This window comes from Anopheles coustani (assembly GCF_943734705.1).
Source record: "Anopheles coustani chromosome X unlocalized genomic scaffold, idAnoCousDA_361_x.2 X_unloc_103, whole genome shotgun sequence".
Lineage (NCBI taxonomy): Eukaryota > Metazoa > Arthropoda > Insecta > Diptera > Culicidae > Anopheles > Anopheles coustani.
This window is the reverse complement of record NW_026525053.1, coordinates 55,001-67,651: the sequence shown is the minus strand read 5'-3', so window position 1 is coordinate 67,651 and position 12,651 is coordinate 55,001. Positions and strand designations below refer to the sequence as shown.

General features: G+C 47.2%; 2 non-coding genes across 2 annotated transcripts in view; both read left to right on the top strand.

Annotated features, from left to right (window-relative positions):
• Window positions 1-11,695: 11,695 nt before the first annotated feature.
• Window positions 11,696-11,850, top strand: LOC131269889 (5.8S ribosomal RNA). The gene has a single exon (XR_009179056.1). It is a non-coding gene; the product is annotated as a 5.8S ribosomal RNA (ribosomal RNA).
• Window positions 11,851-12,337: 487 nt separating this feature from the next.
• Window positions 12,338-12,651, top strand: part of LOC131269888 (large subunit ribosomal RNA) — a 4,092-nt gene continuing 3,778 nt past the window's right edge. Inside the window, exon 1 of the ribosomal RNA XR_009179055.1 lies at window positions 12,338-12,651. This exon is cut by the window's right edge and continues 3,778 nt beyond it. This is a non-coding gene — a ribosomal RNA (large subunit ribosomal RNA).

Sequence of the window (12,651 nt, the reverse complement as noted above, 5' to 3'; positions counted from 1 at the left end):
ACTTATATGAAGCAAAGGACCCTGATGGGTCATATGGTATTTTACGAAAAATCGGCTAAGTCCCAAAATGGGGATGTCAGAACTACACTCAAATGTTACCACATCAAGCAAGGCAAACTTATATGAAGGCAAGGACCCTGATGGGTCATATGATATGGATCGAAAAATCGGCTAAGTCCCAAAATGGGGATGTCAGAACTACACTAAAATGTTACCACACCAAGCAAGGCAAACTTATATGAAGGCAAGGACCCTGATGGGTCATATGGTATTTTACGAAAAATCGGCTAAGTCCCAAAATGGGGATGTCAGAACTACACTCAAATGTTACCACACCAAGCAAGGCAAACTTATATGAAGGCAAGGACCCTGATGGGTCATATGGTATTTTACGAAAAATCGGCTAAGTCCCAAAATGGGGATGTCAGAACTACACTCAAATGTTACCACACCAAGCAATGCAAACTTATATGAAGCAAAGGACCCTGATGGGTCATATGGTATTTTACGAAAAATCGGCTAAGTCCCAAAATGGGGATGTCAGAACTACACTAAAATGTTACCACACCAAGCAAGGCAAACTTATATGAAGGAAAGGACCCATATGGGTCATATGGCATTTTACGAAAAATCGGCTAAGTCCCAAAATGAGGATGTCAGAACTACACTAAAAAGTTACCACATCAAGCAAGGCAAAGTACCTAGGTGAACCCTAGGAAGAAACACGGACCAAGTCAGATGGCCTAAGTCAAGAGAACAAGTGACCTAGGCAAAGTTGTATGACGGTGAGGACCCTGAAAAATCTGGTTAGTGTAGTTTAGACAGGGGAGGTTTTTGGGTCGGCTGAACCTCCTTATTTTGGGTTTTGACCTCCTCAAGAAGCTACACCTAGGCAAACTGCCTAGGGTGAAAGTGCGAAGACCAATCGAATAGTAAGACAAGTTTTGACCGATCGCCCTAGGCAAGCTTGTATGAAGAAAGGGACCCTATGGGTCATATGGAAATACATGAAAAATCGGCTAAGTCCCAAAATTGGGATGTCTGAACTACACTAAAAAGTTACCACATCAAGCAAGGCAAAGTACCTAGGTGAACCCTAGGAAGAAACACGGACCAAGTCAGATGGCCTAAGTCAAGAGTGCAAGTGACCTAGGCAAAGTTGTATGACGGTGAGGACCCTGAAAAATCTGGTTAGTGTAGTTTAGACAGGGGAGGTTTTTGGGTCGGCTGAACCTCCTTATTTTGGGTTTTGACCTCCTCAAGAAGCTACACCTAGGCAAACTGCCTAGGGTGAAAGTGCGAAGACCAATCGAATAGTAAGACAAGTTTTGACCGATCGCCCTAGGCAAGCTTGTATGAAGAAAGGGACCCTATGGGTCATATGGAAATACATGAAAAATCGGCTAAGTCCCAAAATTGGGATGTCTGAACTACACTAAAAAGTTACCACATCAAGCAAGGCAAAGTACCTAGGTGAACCCTAAGAAGAAACACGGACCAAGTCAGATGGCCTAAGTCAAGAGTACAAGTGACCTAGGCAAAGTTGTATGGCGCTGAGGACCCTGAAAAATCGGGTTAGTGTAGTTCAGACAGGGGAGGTTTTTGGGTCGGCTGAACCTCCTTATTTTGGGTTTTGACCTCCTCAAGAAGCTACACCTAGGCAAACTGCCTAGGGTGAAAGTGCGAAGACCAATCGAATAGTAAGACAAGTTTTGACCGATCGCCCTAGGCAAGCTTGTATGAAGAAAGGGACCCTATGGGTCATATGGAAATATACGAAAAATCGGCTAAGTCCCAAAATTGGGATGTCTGAACTACACTAAAAAGTTACCACATCAAGCAAGGCAAAGTACCTAGGTGAACCCTAAGAAGAAACACGGACCAAGTCAGATGGCCTAAGTCAAGAGTACAAGTGACCTAGGCAAAGTTGTATGACGGTGAGGACCCTGAAAAATCTGGTTAGTGTAGTTCTGACAGGGGAGGTTTCTAGGTCGGCTGAACCTCCTTATTTCGGGTTTTGGCCTCCTCAAGAAGACAGACCTAGGCAAACTGCCTAGGGTGAAAGTGCGAAGACCAATCGAATAGTAAGACAAGTTTTGACCGATCGCCCTAGGCAAGCTTGTATGAAGAAAGGGACCCTATGGGTCATATGGAAATTCATGAAAAATCGGCTAAGTCCCAAAATTGGGATGTCAGAACTACACTAAAAAGTTACCACATCAAGCAAGGCAAAGTACCTAGGTGAACCCTAGGAAGAAACACGGACCAAGTCAGATGGCCTAAGTCAAGAGTATAAGTGACCTAGGGAAAGTTGTATGACGGTGAGGACCCTGAAAAATCGGGTTAGTGTAGTTAAGACAGGGGAGGTTTCAGGGTCGGCCAGACCTCCTTATTTCGGGTTTTGGCCTCCTCAAGAAGACAGACCTAGGCGAACTGCCTAGGGTGAAAGTGCGAAGACCAATCGAATAGTAAGACAAGTTTTGACCGATCGCCCTAGGCAAGCTTGTATGAAGAAAGGGACCCTATGGGTCATATGGAAATACATGAAAAATCGGCTAAGTCCCAAAATTGGGATGTCAGAACTACACTATAAAGTTACCACATTAGCAAGGCAGACTTGTATGAAGAACGGGACCCTGGTGAAAGTAGCAAATATCCCAAACCGAACATGAATATTATACACACAAGAGTACGAACATAAAGGAACACGGACCAAGCGTGCCGAGAGAATCGGTACTATAGAGCCCTCGTGGTTCTACACAAAGACTTTATGTTAGGGGTTCAAGCCCCATAGTACTCAAACGGTGACAGTAGCAAATATCCAAAAACGAACTGGAATTTACATTCTGTTGGTCATGCGGTCGTCCAAAGGGGTCTAGTATCCTGGGATGACAAGCATCACGGGCACAGTCTCGTATCAAAACAGTCGAAGAGGCCCGCGAAAGCTTGCTTTCCATGGCTATGCGATGCACAAATTGAGTTTCTCCGTAGTTATACACAGCGCACAGGTGAAAGTAGCAAATATCCCAAATCGAACATGAATTTTATACACACAAGAGTACAAACATAAAGGAACACGGACCAAGCGTACCGAGAGAATCGGTACTAGAGCCCTTGTGGTTCTACATTGAGAGCCCTCGTGGTTCTACATAGATACTTTATGTTAGGGGTTCCAACCCCATAGTACTAGAACGGTGGAAGTAGCAAATAAACCGAACGTGGAATTTACTTTCTGATGGTCATGCGGTCGTCCAAAGGGGTCTAGTATCCTGGGATGACAAGCATCACGGGCACAGCTCGTATCAAAACAGTCGAAGAGGCCCGCGAAAGCTTGCTTTCCATGGCTATGCGATGCACAAATTGAGTTTACTCACCGTAGTATAAAACGAACGAACCGAACCTATCCGAGTAGGGATAATGGGCGCAGTAACATACTTCTGTGACCCAGCGAGAGTTGAACGAGGTGACATGAACTGTCAGTGGCTTATATCAGATGGGATACATACATGAGATTGCTTTCAAATCTACACTCGAAAACCTAACCAAGTAAAAGCGAACGTGGGGAGGATTCGAAACTGGTAACGAAATCTTAAGCTGGAAAGAGTCATCACTATGGATACATATTATGCGAAACCAATCAAGTGCTCATTACTGATCCAAAACCGAAGAGCACTAGTGAACACCTTAATCTCACCCTAGTTCACATCCAAGTGATCGACCACGTGTGTGAAGCAAAGACCAATCGAATTCCTCAATGGACCGAACACTATGAACAAATGGCCAAAAACGTTATAACTATCCAAACATACTACTATCTAGCGAAAGTCATCACGATGGAACCATACCATGATCTTTAACCTATAGCGCTCACCATATTCCTACCCAGAGTGCAAGTGAACAGATTGCCCACCCTTACCCAGTTCACAACCACGTGATCGACTAACATACCGAGGTTACCACAAGTCAAAGTTATACGTTTAAAGCGCAAGACCAATCGAAAACCCCGAAAGCAATCTCGACCCAAAATGTATTATCCGTGAGTGTAGTCGAGTCTCGTACTCGTCATCTGTAATCGTCGGATAGAATATCCAGTACACGGTTGTCTTTCCAAATGAAATCTACATACAGAACTCGCTCTTGGCAAATGGGTGGCAATGGCGCAATCAGGAGCGAGTTCCCGTCCGGGTGCCAAGTGATTGGCAAATGTCTGGGGGAAAGCAACCATATATTGATTTGTCTGTTAGTGTACTGGGTGTTTGAGGTATGTAGTATCCACGCTTGGTTGGGTGTGTCAGAGGACCATGGATGCGTTCACAACCCCAATTGGGGTACATCGGGAATGATTTTGTGGAACCGATGTGCCCGGCACACACTAAGTTTTGTTGCAAGTTAATAGTGTGCCATGTCCGGGGGGGTTGTGATTAAACTCTGGTGAATTGCGTACTGTGGTGATTGGGGTATGAAAGCCCCGCAGTTGCAATGATCGGACGCGCCTAGCGTGTCCTTTAGTTGATGGTAGGGAAATGAAGGCCCTTGTCAGCTCACCTAAGTATTCATGGAAGTTTGGCATAAGGTCGCTGTGGTAGGGGTATGAAGGCCCCGTCAGCGCATGCACAATCGGGCGCACGTGCGCTTAGCGGAGTCGAATGCCGCTCAAGTGCCTGTCCGGTGCATCGGGTGTGTGTGATACGAGGGCAATGAGGTTCGCACGGGGGCTCGCCTCCCGTGTGCTACCGGACTTGACAACATATAGAACGTGGTGTTTGCTCCTCCGGGTGCAATGGGACAATGAACATTCGAACGCAAAGTCGGAATTCTGGTTGATCCTACCAGTAATATACGCTCGTCTCAAAGGTTAAGCCATGCATGTCTAAGTACAAACAGATTTAATGTGAAACCGCATAAGGCTCAGTATAACAGCTATAATTTACGAGATCATCAACCTAGTTACTTGGATAACTGTGGAAAATCTAGAGCTAATACATGCAACATGCCAGGACCCTCGCGGGAACTGGTGCACTTATTAGTCAAACCAATCGCGGGTTCTCCGTGTCATTGAGTTGAAGTCTGGATAATGATGCTGATCGTATGGTCTCGCACCGACGACAGATCTCGCAAATATCTGCCCTATCAACTATGGATGGTAGTATAGAGGACTACCATGGTTGCAACGGGTAACGGGGAATCAGGGTTCGATTCCGGAGAGGGAGCCTGAGAAATGGCTACCACATCCAAGGAAGGCAGCAGGCGCGTAAATTACCCAATCCCGGGACGGGGAGGTAGTGACGAGAAATAACAATATGAAACTCTTTAATGATGTTTCATAATTGGAATGAGTAGAGCATAAATCCTTCTACGAGGATCAAGTGGAGGGCAAGTCTGGTGCCAGCAGCCGCGGTAATTCCAGCTCCACTAGCGTATATTAAAATTGTTGCGGTTAAAACGTTCGAAGTTGATACTTGTCCAACACAGTCCGGCTCCGCCGACCCGGTCAACCCGTGGTCGGTGGGCCAAGTCGGAATCTGGTTGCGACTCAATGGTGTGGTAGGGCACCAAGTCTGTGTCATGGTGTGCCCTTCAACGGGTGCAAGTGTAACATAGAGCTCGACCGCTCACGTTTACCTTGAACAAATTAGAGTGCTTAAAGCAGGGTGCCCAAACGCCCTAGAATAATCTTGCATGGAATAATGGAATACGACCTTGGTCTAATCTTTCATTGGTTTGTACTCAGACCGGAGGTAATGATTAACAGAAGTAGTTGGGGACACTAGTATTACGGCGCGAGAGGTGAAATTCGTAGACCGTCGTAAGACTAACTAAAGCGAAGGCATTTGTCAAGGATGCTTTCTTTAATCAAGAACGAAAGTTAGAGGATCGAAGGCGATTAGATACCGCCCTAGTTCTAACCGTAAACGATGCCAACTAGCAATTGGGAGACGCTACAACCAGGTGCTCTCAGTAGCTTCCGGGAAACCAAAGTCAGGTTCCGGGGGAAGTATGGTTGCAAAGTTGAAACTTAAAGGAATTGACGGAAGGGCACCACAATGAAATGGAGCTTGCGGTTCAATTTGACTCAACACGGGAAAACTTACCAGGTCCGAACTTATGGAGGTGAGACAGATTAATAGCTCTTTCTCAAATTTAAGGGTAGTGGTGCATGGCCGTTCTTAGTTCGTGGATTGATTTGTCTGGTTAATTCCGATAACGAACGTGACTCACATATGCTAACTAGAACGCAGTCAGCGTTAATGCGTCGATGCCGATTGGAACGGGTTAGGACCTTTCGGTGGAGTATGACCTGACACCTTCGCTGTTCGTGTGCGCAAGTGCACTTACGGTACGCTGCTTAGCAGGACAATTTGTGTTTAGCAAAATGAGATCGAGCGATAACAGGTCCGTGATGCCCTTAGATGTTCTGGGCTACACGCGTGCTACAATGTGGGTAGCAGCGTGTCTCCTATTCCGAGAGGAACGGGAAATCACTCAAATACTCACTTAGTAGGGATTATGGATTGCAATGGTCCATATGAACTCGGAACTTCTAGTAAGTGCTGGTCATCAGCCAGCGTTGAATACGTCCCTGCCCTTTGTACACACCGCCCGTCGCTACTACCGATGGATTATTTAGTGAGGTCTTTGGAGATGATCGTTCGCTGGATCCTCGTGAACCGCGTCTGCTTTATCGAAGTTGACCGAACTTGATGATTTAGAGGAAGTAAAAGTCGTAACAAGGTTTCCGTAGGTGAACCTGCGGAAGGATCATTAGTGGCCAAGTGATCCTTCCAGAAGTCCGAACCTGCGGGTTGAGACTTCGGCACAAGTTGCCATTTGATAATTGACGAAACACTATAGAAGTCCGAACCTGCGGGTTGAGACTTCGGCACAAGTTGCCATATGATAATTGACGAAACACTATAGAAGTCCGAACCTGCGGGTTGAGACTTCGGCACAAGTTGCCTTATACATGACTTCGAACAAATACACAAGTCCGAACCTGCGGGTTGAGACTTAGGCACAAGTTGCCATATGATAGTTGACGAAACACGTTAGAAGTCCGAACCTGCGGGTTGAGACTTCGGCACAAGTTGCCTTATACATACAATGGCCAAATAAACAGAAGTCCGAACCTGCGGGTTGAGACTTAGGCACAAGTTGCCATATTATATTCGATCAAACACTAAGTAGTCCGAACCTGCGGGTTGAGACTCAAGACCGTAACAAGATGTCACTATACAAGTCCGAACCTAAGGGTTGAGACTTAATGCGATCTAGATACCAAGTTGACATCCAATACCTGTTGAGCAAAACCAAAGATTCCCTGTTCTCGAATGATTACACTATATAACAGGGAATCATGAAGAAATCAAGCAAGCGTGAAACAAAGTCATCACTTGGGCATGCTCGATAGCCAACCACATGACCTTAACCTAAGAGAGCATGCAAACCACATGATACCTATAAACGATTAACCCGCCCTAGTTCAATCGTTCACCAAGTGATGACTTCAGTATGGCTAAGAGAAAAACTTTTGAATGGGAAAAACTCTAAGTCCGAACCTCCGGGTTGAGACTTCCGCGTCGGAGGTGGGCGCACCTCCTATCCGAAAGATGATGAATCAGGGGTGTTCGGTCAGCAATGGTCGGATGCCCCGTCGTAGTCCAACTATGACAATCAAAGTCAAGACCTCCGGGTTGAGACTTTCCGCGAGTACAAGCATAAAGGAACACGGACCAAGCCGTACCGAGAGAATCGGTACTAGAGCCCTCGTGGTTCTACATTGAGAGAGCCCTCGTGGTTCTCATTAGGGGCTTTATGCAAGTCGTACTCAATACTGTGGTGTGAAGTATAAAGTATAGTCCTCGCCTGGTCCACGCTGCTTCGGCGGTCCTGGGTAAGATAGTTAATTCTAACTTGCCCTATAGTGGAATGAGGACACTTAATGCTTCGTCTTTTAGCGGCGGCTAGACTCCTCCTCACGGGGAACGAGTTGACGCGCACAGCGGCGGCTTACGCACTATGGCAATCATGGATGCCTGAAGATTCCGTGAAGTTCTCCCCTGGTCCACGCTGCCTCGGCAGTCCTGGGTAAAATGGAATATTTCCAGCTTGCCCTATAGTGGAAGAGGACTATCCAACAATACAAAGTCAAGACCTCCGGGTTGAGACTTTCCGCGTCGGTGGTGTCGCGCACCGCCTATCCGAAAGATGGTGTAACAGGGGTGTTCGATCAGCAATGGTCGGATGCCCCGTCATAGTCCAACTATGACAACCAAAGTCAAGACCTCCGGGTTGAGACTTTCCGCGTCCGGAGGTACGCGTACCGCCTACCCGAAAGATGGTGTGCTTCTGGGGTATTCGATGAGTCGGATACCCCGTCGTAGTCCAACTATGACAATCAAAGTCAAGACCTCCGGGTTGAGACTTCCGCGTCCGGAGGTACGCGTACCGCCTACCCGAAAGATGGTGTGCTTCTGGGGTATTCGATGAGTCGGATACCCCGTCGTAGTCCAACTATGACAATCAAAGTCAAGACCTCCGGGTTGAGACTTCCGCGTCCGGAGGTACGCGTACCGCCTACCCGAAAGATGGTGAATCAGGGGTGTTCGATCAGCAATGGTCGGATGCCCCGTCGTAGTCCAACTATGACAATCAAAGTCAAGACCTCCGGGTTGAGACTTTCTAAGAGTACAAGCATAAAGGAACACGGACCAAGCCGTACCGAGAGAATCGGTACTAGAGCCCTTGTGGTTCTACATTGAGAGAGCCCTCGTGGTTCTCATTAGGGGCTTTATGCAAGAAGTACTCAATACTGTGGTGTGAAGTATAAAGTATAGAGTCCTCCACTGGTCCACGCTGCTCCGGCGGTCCTGGGTAAGATAGTTCATTCTAGCTTGCCCTATGTGGAAGAGGACTCAATACCCTACCTGTTGAGCTTGAAACAAAGTCATCACTTGGGCATGCTCATATTGCCATACACAATTACATTATATTCGAATGAGCATGCAAGCGACCCTATATAGACCGAACCAAAACGATAGATACCGCCGTAGTTCACCCCCACCAAGTGATGACTTCAGTATGGCTAGTGTGTGAAGTATAAAGTATAGTCCTCCCCTGGTCCACACTGCTTCGGCGGTCCTGGGTAAGATAGTTAGTTCTAGCTTGCCCTATGTGGAAGAGGACACAATACTTAATACTTAGAGTACAAGCATAAAGGAACACGGACCAAGCCGTACCGAGAGAATCGGTTCTAGAGCCCTCGTGGTTCTACATTGAGAGAGCCCTCGTGGTTCTCATTAGGGGCTTTATGCAAGTCGTACTCAATACTGTGGTGTGAAGTATAAAGTATAGAGTCCTCCACTGGTCCACGCTGCTCCGGCGGTCCTGGGTAAGATAGTTCATTCTAGCTTGCCCTATGTGGAAGAGGACTCAATACCCTACCTGTTGAGCTTGAAACAAAGTCATCACTTGGGCATGCTCATATTGCCATACAATATTCCATTATCTACTAATGAGCATGCAGCTATATGATTATAACCTGTAAACGATTACCCCGCCGTAGTTCAGCGCTTCAACCAAGTGATGACTTCAGTATGGCTAGTGTGTGAAGTATAAAGTATAGTCCTCCCCTGGTCCACACTGCTTCGGCGGTCCTGGGTAAGATAGTTAGTTCTAGCTTGCCCTATGTGGAAGAGGACACCATACTTAATACTGTGGTGTAATGAACAAAGTATAGTCCTCCACTGGTCCACGCTGCTTCGGCGGTCCTGGGTAAGATAGTTAGTTCTAGCTTGCCCTATGTGGAAGAGGGCATACAAGACAAAGTATAGTTCTCCCCTGGTCCACGCTGCTTCGGCGGTCCTGGGTAAGATAGTTAATTCTAGCTTGCCCTATGTGGAAGAGAGCATACATGAACCAAGAACGAAGGTTATGATCGAGGAATGATTCGACAACTAACCGATGGTATGAAATGTGAAGAATTCAAGCAAGCACACAATCAAGTCATCACTTGGGCATGCTCGATAGCCAACCCTATGACATTAACCTAGTAGAGCATGCGAAAACCAATATATATGTAAACGATGCCCCTCCCTAGTTCAGCGCTTCAACCAAGTGATGACTTCAGAATGGCTAAATCAAATCGGTTCAAAACATACCATCGGTACCCTATTGAAACACACAAGTCGATATCAAACCTCATGATTGTGTAGTCCTCCACTGGTCCACACTGCTCCGGCGGTCCTGGGTAAGATAGTTCATTCTAGCTTGCCCTATGTGGAAGAGGGCACATTACTCAATACTGTGGTGTTATGAACAAAGTATAGTCCTCCACTGGTCCACGCTGCTTCGGCGGTCCTGGGTAAGATAGTTAGTTCTAGCTTGCCCTATGTGGAAGAGGGCATACAAGACAAAGTATAGTTCTCCCCTGGTCCACGCTGCTTCGGCGGTCCTGGGTAAGATAGTTAATTCTAGCTTGCCCTATGTGGAAGAGAGCATACATGAACCAAGAACGAAGGTTATGATCGAGGAATGATTCGACAACTAACCGATGGTATGAAATGTGAAGAATTCAAGCAAGCACACAATCAAGTCATCACTTGGGCATGCTCGATAGCCAACCTCATGACATTAACCTAGTAGAGCATGCGAAAACCAATATATATGTAAACGATGCCTCCCTAGTTCAGCGCTTCAACCAAGTGATGACTTCAGAATGGCTAAATCAAATCGGTTCAAACCATACCATCGGTATCCTATTGAAACACACAAGTCGATATCAAACCTCATGATTGTGTAGTCCTCCACTGGTCCACGCCGCTTCGGCCGTCCTGGGTAAAATGGAACATTCCAGCTTGCCCTATGTGGAAGAGGGCACATTACTCAATACTGTGGTGTGAAGTATAAAGTTCAGTTCTCCCCTGGTCCACGCTGCTTCGGCGGTCCTGGGTAAGATAGTTCATTCTAGCTTGCCCTATGTGGAAGAGGACACTTCATACTTCGTCTCTAAGCGGCGGCTTGACTCCTCCCTACGGGGAACGGGTTTACGCGCACAGCGGCGGCTTACGCACTATGGCAGTCATGGATGCCTTACGTTTCTATGAAAAGTGTGTTCCTCCCCTGGTCCACGCTGCTTCGGCAGTCCTGGGTAAGATAGTTAGTTCTAGCTTGCCCTATGTGGAAGAGGACACGTAGACTTACTGTGGTGTGAAGTATAAAGTTCAGTTCTCCCCTGGTCCACGCCGCTTCGGCCGTCCTGGGTAAAATGGATTCATCCAGCTTGCCCTATGTGGAATGAGGACACTTTATGCTTCGTCTCTAAGCGGCGGCTTGCTCCTCCCTACGGGGAACGGGTATACGCGCACAGCGGCGGCTTACGTTATGGCAGTCATGGATGCCTTACGTTTCCATGAAAAGTGTGTTCCTCCCCTGGTCCACGCTGCTTCGGCAGTCCTGGGTAAGATAGTTAGTTCTAGCTTGCCCTATGTGGAAGAGGACACGTAGACTTACTGTGGTGTGAAGTATAAGGTTCAGTTCTCCCCTGGTCCACGCCGCTTCGGCCGTCCTGGGTAAAATGGATTCATCCAGCTTGCCCTATGTGGAATGAGGACACTTTATGCTTCGTCTCTAAGCGGCGGCTTGCTCCTCCCTACGGGGAACGGGTATACGCGCACAGCGGCGGCTTACGCAAGTTAGTCACCCTCGGCAGTGGATCACTCGGCTCATGGATCGATGAAGACCGCAGCTAACTGCGCGTCATAATGTGAACTGCAGGACACATGAACATTGATAAGTTGAACGCATATTGCACGTCGTGGGAACCTACCATGATGTACAGATGACTGAGCGCTTATATTTGAGAAATGTATCGCATACATTTAACTACGCCGTGACACCCGTCACGAGACGTGCACCATGATGTTAACTAGGGTCGCGACGACCCGCTAGCATTAAAGAACCCGTGGTTTACAATATACTGGCATTGGAATTCGAAGTATTTAGAGCGTCCGTGTTCCCGCGTGAGGCGGAAGTACGAGGAGAAGGCGTGCTTGTGGTGTCTGTGGTGGTGTTTACTGATGTCTAGCTTCAGCTTATTTATTTATTTAAATAGAAGCGAAGATGTCAAAGTAGCGTCGAAGCAGCAGCGGTAGCACAAATGATTCAAGTATGGAAGTTGACCAAAGGAACACAAACAAACTAGCGTATGGGCAATGGAAGGTATCAGTGAGTTAAACCACACGCGGGCTAACAGCCCGTTAACCGAGTCCAACGGTACATATTGGACATTGAAACAAAGTAGTCGCAAGCCAGATGTGACGATAACAACCGCAAGGTACATAAGCCTCAGTTCATGTGTGACAACCCCCTGAATTTAAGCATATTAATAAGGGGAGGAAAAGAAACCAACCGGGATTCCCTGAGTAGCTGCGAGCGAAACGGGAGAAGCTCAGCACGTAGGGGTGGCGGCCTGTCCGTCTATCCGATTCCGTGTACTGGTGCGTCTCACTATCCGTCATCTTAGCGCTTTTCAAGTCCAACTTGAATGTGGCTCAGAACCCATAGAGGGTGATAGGCCCGTAGAACAGCGCCCGTTGGATGATGGACCGAGCGTACCATGGAGTCGTGTTGCTTGATAGTGCAGCACTAAGTGGG